The sequence below is a fragment of the Tenrec ecaudatus genome, chromosome 8, assembly GCF_050624435.1.
Source record: "Tenrec ecaudatus isolate mTenEca1 chromosome 8, mTenEca1.hap1, whole genome shotgun sequence".
Lineage (NCBI taxonomy): Eukaryota > Metazoa > Chordata > Mammalia > Afrosoricida > Tenrecidae > Tenrec > Tenrec ecaudatus.
In genome coordinates this window covers 159133030-159145947 of record NC_134537.1, presented here as the reverse complement: position 1 = coordinate 159145947, position 12918 = coordinate 159133030, and the positions used below count along the sequence as shown (strand labels likewise).

Genomic DNA, 12918 nt, shown 5'->3' with positions numbered 1-12918 from the left:
GCACCAGGTTTGAGACACCTTACTAAATATCCAGACAATGTGAATCTATATTAATTAAGATAGTGGCATATTGTTGTAAGAACTGACAGATCTTTAAGTGAAATATAATTTAAATTCACACATAGAGGCACATGCTATTGCAAATACAATCCTGCAATAGTGGTGTTCTACGAATACGTATTCGGAGACACATAGAAGCTTAACAGGTAGGGACAGTGTATCCACAAGTATATGTAGATTTGACAGAGAGTATTTGTATGTGGATATTTATCTTTGCTGTAAATATTTCTATGAATGCGGTGTAGCATACATTGGGAAAAGTTAAAAAAAAAACTTCTTAAGAAATAATCAAATACCAAGAAGGAACAAGTTGCTGCTTCTAAGAGCTCAGGACCAACCATAGTCTGGGGAGGGCTTGGACACCAAGGTCAATTGGCATAACATCGTTCACAAACACATTGTTCTACATCCTAATTTGGTGATTTGTCACTGGAGCTTTAAAAGTCTGTGAGCCACCGTCTAAGGTAAAAAAGGTAAAAAAATATTGGTCTTTCCCTATTCAGAGGGCGAGTGATGGAAATGGACAGGCACCTGGAAACAATCTTTTCAGTGGGTTAGTGTAGCATGCAAACAAACATCTGTCTCTCCAACTCTGAGACCAGAGGGCTAGATGGTGCCTGGCTCTGACTAATGACTTCTCTGAAAAGGACCACATTAGAAGGTCCAGAATAAAATGGGAGAAAAATGTGGAACACAACTCAAAATCATAAAATAGATAGAGACTGATGAAACCTTGATGACGATGGCCTTAGTCAGTCAGGTCTGCAGTTGAACTCAGAGTGTTAGAATAATCAACCAAGGAAGATCCAAAGGGCAGCCTTTACCCAAGGACAGGGAGTCAGGAAGGAAAGAGGGAAGGGTACAGGAAGCACAGGGAGCTACGGGGACAGGCAGTGGGATATTGAGGGGATGGAAATGGATGAGTTGAAATAAAATGTGTGTGAATTTTTTAGCGTAAACCAATAATCTGCTTTTGTACACCCTCACATCACAATAAAAACGTTTTTAAAAAGAAATAAATTTCATATAGAGACAATATGTCATTTAATCTCCATGAAGAGGGTATGGCCTTTTTACTACATAATAGTGAGTCAAATGAATATTTATAACAAAATAAAATCTTAACCTTATCATATTGTCCACAAAAATTCTTTTAAATTACATTGTAGATATATGTAAAAATGTAAAGGGTAAAGCTATAAAGTTTCTAGAAGAAAACATATGAGAATATTTTCATGATTACAAAGTAGGCAAAAATGATTGGTGTTTGTGCTTAGATGCAACCCAGTTGGTTCCCACTGATAGCAACCCCATGTACCAGAAAACAAAACACCACATAGACCTGCTCCATTCACACACTTGGTCTTCTCATCTCAGGGAACTTCCTTATTTTTTGCTGCCCTTCCACCTTACCAAGCATGATGTCTGTGTTAGTCTGGGTACTTTAGGAAACAAATCCACAGAAACTCATGTATAAGAGAGAGTTTTATATAAAGGGTAAGTAAACATCAGGAAAACATCCCAACTCAGTGCTGCCCAAGCCCACAAGTCCAACATTAACCCATATGTCTAACACAAATCCACAATGTCCTCCTCCATCTCCCAAAACACACACAATGATGCCAACTGCAGGAGGAAAGCGAATCAGTTGAACATGTAAGGATCTCAGCGCTGGCAGGGGTCTCCACACGGCTGCTCCAGCACCCAGGGCTGCATCGGGGTAGGTCCATGTGGCTTCACCTTGGGGATGTCTTGAAGGAAGTGAGCCTTGCAAGCTGTAGCAGGGAACTAGCTAAGGCAGCTGCACCCTGGTCCGACCATCACAAACAAGAGACCCGAGAACTAGAAAGGCAAGGCTCACTGAGCCATTTATCTCTCCACCCACATGTGTTTATTGGCCAGGTTGGCACAATAAACTTTATATCAAGGTCCTGCAGAGATTTTCTTTTTTGATAACATGTTCAAAGTCGGTGAGGTGAAGTCTTGCCATCCCTGCCTCTGAGAAGGCACATTCTCATTGCACTTCTACAAAGACAGATCTGCTGTGATTTGTTTGGCAGTCCACAAGACTTGGAGTATTCTTTGCCGCCACACCAGAGTTCAAATGCATCGATTTTTTCCTCAGTCTTCCTAATTCAATGTCCAACTTTCACATGGATATAAGGCAATTGAAAATATCATGGTTTGGGTCAGAAATACTTGAGTCCTAAAAATAACCTTTTTGCTTTTCAACCATTTAAAGCTGTCTTGTGCAGCAGATTTACCAATGTTTCCTTTGATGCCTTGACTGCTGTTTTTGTTAGCACTGTTCTACATCCTATTTTGGTGAGTTGTCACAGGTTTTGACTGTGACATAAGCAAGATGAGATATTTGACAACGTCAATCTTTTCTCCATTTATCAGGTTTTTAATAAACCACAGAAGCACTCCACCTAAAAGGAAACATTGTCTACATAAAATTAATTGTATGTACTTCTTAAAAGACAATAAGAAATCACAGACCAAAGAAATGTATGTTCAATATGTATGACAAACTGCTTACAGCTAGTAAATGCATATATGCACATGTGTGCACAGGTGTGTGTAAATAGACACACAGATATAGGTGTGTATACTAAAAATAGATAAGAGCCAATTTAATTAAAAAGTGAAAATGAACAGATTTGAAGAGTACTACATGAGAGAAACCATATGGCCATGAAGTATATCGATGTATATGTCAATATGCACATCTATATATAAATTAGCATGTACAGTGTATTGAGTTAATATATTTTAGATAGAATATGTAGCACAAATATAAGAAAAAATATAGCCTAGTTTGAAAAAAAAGTAGGCAAAATGAAAATTTTCACAAGGTCTAAAGACATGTGAAAAGCTCTCCCATATAATTAGTCACTATATGAATGCTAATTAATGTCTCAATTAGATAATATAACTATGTAGTAGGTCACTCATTGCACTGCTAACTGCAAGATCAGCAGTTTGAAAGCACCAGCGGTCCCTCAGGAGAAAGATGAATCCTTTAGTCCCTCGGTGACAGTCTCAGAAACCCACAAGGACACCTTTACCCTGTCCTATTGAGTCCCTGGGAGTCAGGATTGACCCTACAGAAGTAAATTATTGTTGTTATTTTTATCAGAATAGCTAACATTCAAAGAAGAGAAAATATCAAGTTTGGGTTAGTATAGATTGCAAATAGAGCTTTTCTATATCACTGATGCAAATTAATTGGAGATAACCACTGTAAAACACGTACTCATTCCTGTACACTAAGCAGAAGTAAAATCTATATCTCAGCCCTCCATTACTGAAGATGTGTGCTCTTCTCTATGAAAATTCTCCCAGAAAACCTTTGAAGGAGTAGTAGTCATAAAGCAAAAACATGGAAGTCTCCATCAGGTTTAGATTGGGAAAAGTATTATATTTACATTGCTTACAATGAAAGATGCTTGTCTATGAAATATCATATACTATTTCTAGATGGAGCATTATGAATGATTGTCAAAGTCTCCTATTTTACAAAAGAAGCCAGAATATATCCACATGAAAAGTGAATATTTTGTGATTCACTAAATATAAATTTCAAAAGGAAGGTAATTAATCTAGTGATATGGAGGTCCTTATAGTGTGACAATTTGGTGATAATAATCTAGAATGGGGTATACAAAAGTCTAACATAATGCTGGAAATGTCTCATGTCTAGAATAGGGTGATAATTTGATAAGTATATCCCATTTTATATGTGAAGGTTTTTCAACTTTGTAGATGGTAAGTAAGTTTTGATCTCAATAAAAAGGGGCATTTATTTTCAGGAAAGAGAGAGTTACCAACTCATAAGAAACACTAGTTAAATATTAAAAGATAAAGAAAGAAGATTCCTTTGGATTTAATGATGGATGCTCATTATTTAAGAGTAATTTGAGAGTAATAATGAATTAAGAACTTCTGTTAGTGGTATAGAAAATAACTTTCTGTGTCTGGCTCTATGGCTCCACAAGGAAGGATAGAGGTGATAGGGGGCCTATCACATTGGAGGGGAAAGTGAGATTCCCTTGTTTGTTTTGTGTTGGATAAAATGTAGCATATTTTCATAATTAAATATCTGTAAGAATATTTTAAAGGATAATCTGTATGAGAAGAAATTGACTAATATATTGCAAGTAATATTCAACCACAGAAAGATGACAACATTTTGACCTAAGAAGATCTGGATTTACAACTTGCATCAACCATAGAGAGATGCACTCTTTGATATTTAAACAAAACAGAGAGTCTTACTAAGCCCAAGCAACCTCTTTTATAATATTTGATCTCAACTCTTTTCTTGGATGAGCAATATTATGATAAAACAGGTGTGTGAGGGACAGAGCAGGGGCTTCGGCCCTGACTGCGAAGAGAATGAACAAAGAGCCCTGTGAGACAGGCTATGATCTTCCCATGATGGAATTCATGCTTAAATAAGAACATGCCTATCAGGCATAACTGTGATCATTACATCACCTGCTATTGTTATCTCAGAATTGCTGATTTCCCATACTGAGATCTAGAGGCGTAGAAAGGACAAGGAATTGACTACAGATCTCATGATAGTAAGGTACACTTTATACTAGTGAGGTGCAATATATTTTCTTATTAAATATATTTTGCTGTCATAGAAAAAAATCATTACACGGAAACTCAATTTATATTCAATGATTAAATTAGCACACATAACAATACAATTATAAATATGTGTAAATCAATTTTACATAACTTATTCAAATTTAAAATAAATTGATTTATGATTTTTAACAAGTAGTTCTGATGTTCTCATTTTAACCAGAAGAGGCCACTATGACCCAATTTAATGAATTTGATCATTTTGAATAATTCCATTTGCGTATTTTAAAAAAATGTTGTATTCTCTAAAGGGTGATGATGAAGGACCTGTGTTTGTTTTCTCTTTATTCTCATGTTTTTGTGTTCCTTTTTCCTTTTAATTTCTTCCCTATTACGCCTTCTCTTGCATCCGAAGGTAGTAATTGTAGACCTTTTTTTCTGATTTCCTTGGAAAAACTTAAGATTTGGGGGCTAGGGAGACATTGAATCAAATATTGGATTTGCCACACACAAAAACTGTTTAACAACAGTAAGTAACAAACCTTTTAATTTTCATTAAAAAATAAAATAAAACAAATGGACACATCTAGCTTAGTTGTTTTGAGAAGATTAAATAGGCTATTTTCTGGAAACTCCTTTACTGAGTCAATTCCTCACAATAAGATAAATATTTGCCCCTATATCTTTAAAATATTTAATATGGTGTTGTTCATACCGACTGCCTTGTCATTAAGTATTTCTTTTTAGGAATCCTTAAAAAAGGCTTATGTACATTTACCTAAGAATGGATAAGTGAATGGGAGGATATATTCCAGGTTGTTTACAGGTTGATGTAAGAAAATATGAGTAGTGATCAATAAAAGGGCATTGAATGATCTATTGAGTTTCTTCTTCTATTTCATTTTTAAAGCTAACATATACTTCCCTTTAGATGTAAGTTCCCATAGGAACTTATTGCTTCCTTTGTTTTGTTACAAGAATGAATATTATTCCACTTAAAATGTTTTAGGTCATTATTTAAAAACGTTAGTCATATTGCCCGTTGCCATCAAGTTGATGTCCAAGTAGCACAGTGTAGAGCCCATGCGGAAAGCTCCTGAAGCCGTGCGTCTTGAGTTCAGCAGGCTGCCACGTGTTCTCCCGTGGAACCACAGAGCTGTCCATGGACAACCCAATGCTTACCCACCGTTTCACTGGGTTTCTTCTAATATTCCGGCTCTGGCACGCCTAAGTATTCACCCTTAAACTGCTAACTTAGTATTTTAATTGTAAAACTAACCACAAGTAGAATGTATTATCTGTCATTATTAGATACCCACCACTGTTTATTCAAGGATCACCGGTGCTTCAGGGGTTAACGTACCTGAATGCTAACCCAATGTCAGTGGTTCCCACTGGAGAAAGAGGTGGCATTCTGCTTCCACCAAGATCTACAGCCTTGGAAACCTTCAGGGACAGTTCTCCTCACCTCATCACTGCCATCGCGTCATAGTGAGCCTGCCAGAAAGAGTAGGAGTGGGTTTCTGAGACTGTACCTCTTTAGGGGAGATAGCTAACGTGTATTGTGCCAACATAGCCAATGAACACATATGGGATGAATTGAAGGGTGGACAGATAAATGGCTCAGCGAGCCTCTCCTGTCTTGTTACTTGTTCTTTGATCATTGAACCAGTGTGCAGCTGTCCTCTTGTTCTGTGCCTCAATTTGCAAGCTACACTCCCTATGGGACACCTAATCTGTAGACTGTGTCGCTGTAATTTGAGGTTCCTTCAAGACATGCTTCACCACATCATTGGAATTTACATCTCCTGAGCTGGGGACTGTTGGACCCTGTCATCTGGCTAACTGTGGGTGACTTGCCTTGCTGTTTGCTGCCTGTGCTGGGATATCCTGAATTCCTCTACAGAGGACTAGCCAGTGGCTCTCAAGACTTGAAGGACTGCCCGTGTCTCACACTGTCTCATGGGAGTGAGATGCACTGAGCCATTTTTACTGCTTTATAGATTTATTGACTGTTTATTTCTTATGTTTATCTATGTATCTCTGTATCTATCTATCATCTATCTATCTATCTATCTATCTATCTATCTATCTATCTATCTATCTATCTATCTATCTAGCTGAGAACCCTATCTAACATGTAAGGGAGTAGAAAGCCCTGTCTTTCTCCCTCAGAGCTGCTGGTGGTTTTGAACTGCTGATCTTATAGATTACAGCCCAACATGTAACCACTATTAACACCAGGACTGCTATAAGTCAGAATCAACTTGACGACCATGGACTTGGCCCTAGTACTCAATGAAAAAATAAATGACTAAGTTATTCTGTAACATAGGAAGCTTTCATATTTTGATATTTATTTCACTCCTTTATATTTAAAGTAACTGTATAAACTGGATTTTTTACATTTGTTTTATTTCCTGATACTCTGTGTATTATATATTTCTTCTTGGATGAGTTTAAGTTTATTATAATTGTTGCTATCAATAGTACATTTTTAATCAAAATGACAGTTACTATATTTGGTAAATGAATATGTAAATCTATCCTTTAATACAATAAAACATTATAACAATTTTAGTGACTAAATAGAGTTATATAGATAAACCTGATTCATCTGACAGGAACTAAGTTCTCTCTTCTTGCAAGTATTAAAAATAATCAAATTTAAGAAAAACGAATATTGACTGTAATTTGAATAAATGTTTTATGAACAGTTTTGCTTTGTAATTCCTTTATTGCAAAATACCCAATGAATCTGATCATAATAATACTTAAATTGTATCCATGGGTACTAAGAGTATAATATAAAATTTGGCAGTCCCACCCACAAAATACTACTACTTTTAAACAATTCCCCTGACAAAAATATGTCTGCCTTGGCAACTCAAAAGAATTATTTTTAAGCACCAATGGGCACAAGAGTGGATGGAACATTCATGTTATATGCAAATGCATAAAAACCATCTATAATAACAAGATTGTCATAGCATTTCTTAGAACTCTTTTTGCTTGCTCTTAGTGGTAACCTCACCCTCAAACTTTTTTTTTCCTTTGAAAAAGTTCAAGAATTTAAGGTGGGGAAGTCTTGAAATGAACATTAATAGTTCTTCTTCCCAGCAGTCTAGCCTAAGTTAACATTCTGAAGGACAGTGTGCTCACAAGGCAGAGAGGTTTGGGAACTACTTCTAGGCCACTTTCCCCTGTCTATGGGAACTAATGCTCCACTGAGCTGCATATGGATCTTGCATGTGGACATGAGAAGGCAGTCCTTACTAGTACCACTGCCTCCTACATCCACAATACAATCTGCAGACCACGACAGGGAGTTGCTATTATTTGTTAATGTGTGCATTTCCCACCTCTATAACACTGGGGTCGAAAATAGTATTTCTAGAGTCCCTGTCTTGTAATGGAAGTCATTATAGTGTTGGAGGGGAAACACCTCGCTGGTCTGCATCAGCTATGGAGTGAATTAGCTTCATCATAGGCCTCATTTGCTTCAGTTGCCTACACTATGCATTTCTCAATAGGGTATAAGAAGGTTTAATCTAAAATCAGAAAATGCACTACAAGGCTTCCTTTGTATCTTATCATGATACCAGAAAAATATCCAGCTAAGGAGAACCCTGGGTGTGTTAAAAGTTGCATGTTGGAAGTATATGCATTGAGCTGCAAGGTCAACAGTTCAAGCCCATCAATGCATGCTTTTAGCTTTTTTTGTTGTGTAAACCTTTTCTCTTTTAGCAAGCACTTTCTTGGAAAGAGATACGCATTTTTTTTTAATCCTCTACTCATAGGGTACCAGGGAAAAAAGACCCTCAATGGCTGCATGGGAGAAAGATGAGGCTTTCTACTCGCCTAGGGATCTGTGGTCTCACAAACCTGTATGGACAGGTCTACTCTGTCCTCCAGCATTGCTGTGAGTCAGCAGGGACTTGATGGGCATAAGTGAGAAGCACACCTATCATCCCTTTGCTTCGACATTAAACGTACACATCCTTGACCAAGCCTTTTAAAACGAACAGTTTCATTGGGACATATCCAAATAGCATACAATACAGCCTTTCCATATGTCAAAAACATTGCACTTTCATTACCACAATCAATTTTAGAACCTTTTGCTTTTTTCTTATATTCCTTGTTATTGGCTATCCATTTCCCCCCACCTCCAACCCTCTCTGTAATACCCCTGAGGGATCATTAATCTAATTACTGTCCCTATAGATTCACCTGGATTTCATATACCTAAAAACATACAAAAATATACAACAATTTTTTTTAAAAAGCTAACAACAACAAAATACAACAGAGGAAAAAACCCAGTTCGGGGAAAAAACAAAACCCCAAAGAGGAATTAAGCTGAAACAACTTAAAAATGGGTCAAAAGGTGGATCAAATGAAAAGGTGTTAGGCTTTAACCTGGTTGCATCCACTTTGCAGTGTATGCGGTTTGATAGCAAGGCCATTTACATCCAAGGTCTATGTTCAGAGAGTAGTCACCAGTGGCACCCTCAACATGTATTTTCCCTTTTCCCTCTCTTTTTTCAAACAGCTAGAATTTTGAGGTGTGTCATAAAAGGTGATCAAATAAGATGTCAACAGTTTAACCATTTAAATCAGACATTCCATTTTAATCTAATCGTCTCTACAATAATCTCTTCCTAATGGTCAGAGTACTCATCTCCCTTGATTGTGGTCAGAGGAAAATCAACTGAATTGAATCTCTGTGTAGATCCTGCAGATGGATTTTGGGATTCCACTGTCACACATAGCCTTCTGCAAACCAGGAGTTCACAATTTCAGCTCTTCCATTCCCTCCTTCAGATTTGAAATATATTGCTTACCATCTTTGGACCACAACGTTGTGCTTCTTCCATGTGGATTCAGTTGACACCTCACTTAGTTGGCTGCGTGTGAAGAAAAACCTTTAAGCCTCCAGACACTATTCTTTTGGATAGCCTGGAACCATCTAGTTTCTTACCACACTTTTCTATCACACCCATATATTCAGGGATCTCTTTATGAGGGCAAGTAGCAAGCAGGGCCCATATCATAAGAACTAACTGTTCTTAGGTTGGGACAAGAATTAAGTGCAAGCCCCCAATATTTCTATGGTTTATATGGGCCTCTGTTTCACCATAGAGACATCATTGTCATTTTATGTTAGAGAACATTATCAATCATCCCCCTGGAGCATAAGTTCATTCTGTTGATCATGTCATTAATTTAGACAGTGGTAAAGAATTTAAAACATGGCTTGGAAGAGGAGATTATTCAAGTGTAGACTGGTTATAAACCACAACATAGGGAGTATTAACTTTCACAGAGTAAATCCTTAAGTGGCTGGACATTATTTATACACACTGGTGGTTGGTGGCAAGGCAAATTTTTCATCACTATTCATTGACAGTGGCAGAACCAGGCCTGCCAGATTAATACATAATGTTATCAAGTAAGAAGGACATTGAAGTAGTAAGTCTATGGTAGTCTGAAGACCACCAGTTCCATACCCTTGGTATCACTTTCTTCTCTTTCTTCTCATGCCTATGTAGTTTCAGCCTCATGTCCAAGGCTACAGGTGAGTTTTAGGAGGGAATCATTTTAATTAAGGGGGGTTTCTACATTAACTCCTTCTGGTGTGGCTTATAAAGAATGTTGCGTGTCTCAAAAACATGGGCACGTGGTCTGGATCCCTAGGGGATAAATAAAAACTTGGTCAAATTGCCCATTAATAACATAATACCAAGCATCTTTTCCCCCTTGGTTTCCATAAGCATTTGTTAAGCAGGTTTTTCCCATTGCGTGGTTCATCCTCCCTTTTTTGCTACTAAAAGAAAGACACTTGCCTTCTCAGACACGGCCATTCTCTCCTCCAACCCCCAATCTTAACTTGAATTTTCCATCAAGATCACTTAACACTCTGGTAATGGGAGTCAACTGGTTTGGGATAACCTTGCACAATTTTGTATGGCAACAACAAAATTCTCCTCCTCCTCTCCCTTTATCTTGATAACGTGACCCCAGTTAAAATGAAGTCTCTTCTGTCTAAGTGATTTTTTTAGGAAATACATATAAGGAGGGGGTTGTAAACTTCTTGGGCATTAGTCAAGTTTTATGGTGGACAGACTTGGAATATACCTTTTCAAACTCTATCTCTCCTTCTAATAAGCAATTTTGGTGATTTTCTCAAGGCCAACGGATGGAAGAGTTTCGAACTTTACTCCAGTTGAAAGGGGATACTTAGCCCAATAGATGGCACTGTGATATAAAATAGTGAAGTTATGGAATTAAGGGGAACAAAGCACCCCACATAAAAAGCATATTCACTATTTTTTTCTCCCTCTAGCAGACTTTATGAAGCATTAATCAATTCATAGAAGCTAATAAAAAGCCTAGAAAATGAATCCCAATGTTATTTAAATTATAGTTGTTTATCAGTAAACAGAGGAAAGTTATGGGCCAGCTATTGGAGTATTCCGAAAAGCAAGCTGGTCAAAATAGGTTTGGAATCAACAAAAATTGGGGCATAGCTTTTATTAATAAATAAATATGCAACAAACAAGCAAATAAGACTTTTATTTGTCGTTGTTTGCAAAGTGAATCCTATGTCAGTTTTCTTTTAAAGAATCAACCTCGAGAGCCCCCATATTGAAGTCAAATTCCCTGCACAGCAACTGTGTGTGTGTACATCTTCAAGTCATGTGACCTCTTTCCCTGAGATGATGGCTTTTCAATATACCAGAAGAGCATTTAGTCTGAAACAGTGAAATAACATTTTTTTGGGGGGGGTCTAAATTAGAAAGCAGTGGGACTGGATTGGCTTGCAATGACATTGAGCTGAACATTACCGCAGAGACTTTTATTGGTGAAGATGGAGAAAACATTACAGAAGAACCTAATTCTGAATGATCTCAGAAGATTAAGCTTGCAGTACTCTCAGGAAGGAGTTTTGTAAAGTGGAACTGGTCAGAAGCTGGGAGAGTATATTCCGATCACCAAAAGCATGTGATAACAATAGATTTGGACCATACAAAAAGCATTCATTGCCACGATTTCATTTAATTTTCAATAATATTTTAAGAAAAAATTGATGAAGAGAAGAGTTGATCATTATGAAATTCTGGTTAGAGAGCTGAGTGACATGGGAATTGGTCTTGTCTCAGCTCAGTCAGGATTTGAGAGAAAAGGGCTATTTGTTGTTGTTTTCTATGCTAAGAATCCCGAATCATTTGAGTTCTCTATTTTGCTTAGTGGGATGACATAAGGCTCACAAGTTACATTATTTTTTAAAGTGGGTATCCTTGCCCATCACATTTGATGCTATGAAAGACAATGTGATATGTGGGGAGAAAATCATGGAGTTGAGATTTAGCAGTCATGAATCCACTATTTTAACTCTCTGTGACTGTGTTTTTATCATCTATCACAGAATAGATAATGTTTTTTCTGGATCCCCAATCAACACTACAAGTCTATTTTTATTTATTCTTTTTGAAGGCTTAGTAAGTGTAGGTGCTATACATTTTAACAACCTCGTTATCACAAATGATAAATTTTATTTTAGAATAAAAAGCCAAATCAGTCATTAGCACTTCTATGAATACAGCAATGAAATCTTTGGTTTTCCTGTCATTGCTAACACTTTTGAAATTAGATTTGATAGAAAGATTTATTTTAACTTCATTTGTAGAGTCTGATTTCATCCCATCCCTTCTTTTTTCTCCTTTTATTTATTTATTTATTTATGTGATAAAAATATATGTTTCTGATATACAGAGTACTATGTAACGAATGGATAATTTGCATGGTGCTAGGGATAGCGAAATTACCAATCAATCATCAGCACAGCATTTTAGAGCTTCTATCTTGTTGAAATTCAAGTTAGCAGTTACTACATAAAATACTCTGCTAAGAAGGGTTAAGGAGAATGCGTTATACAGAAAAATGTTTCAGTCCTTATGGGTTAATGAGTATTTAATGGTCTTTACAGAAAAATGACTAGAAGTAAAACCTCAAGGTGTCAGCATGGCAATATGGACTCCAAATTTCAAGAGGAGAATGCTTCCCTGCATTATCTTATACAAGACATCATCTGGGTTATGGGTAGGAATCCATCTTTGGCATTTATCAGCATAACTCTAATCTCTGCTTCTTCCTTCACATTGCTTTCTTTCTTCTCTCTCCTCTGTGCCTTCAATTCTCTTTCTCCTGATAAGAATAATGCAATTTGTTAGAGAGCCCACCCTACATTAC

At 36.9% G+C, this 12918-nt stretch overlaps 1 long non-coding RNA gene across 2 annotated transcripts in view; it reads left to right on the top strand.

Annotated features, from left to right (window-relative positions):
* LOC142455321 (uncharacterized) overlaps positions 1-12918 on the top strand; it is a 151512-nt gene that overhangs the window by 99534 nt on the left and 39060 nt on the right. Inside the window, exon 9 of one of the 2 annotated variants that reach the window (XR_012785770.1) lies at positions 12656-12768. The exons of the other annotated variant lie outside the window; for it this stretch is intronic. This is a non-coding gene — a long non-coding RNA (uncharacterized LOC142455321). Of the gene's footprint in view, positions 1-12655; positions 12769-12918 lie in introns of those variants that run through there. 2 annotated transcript variants of the gene reach the window in all.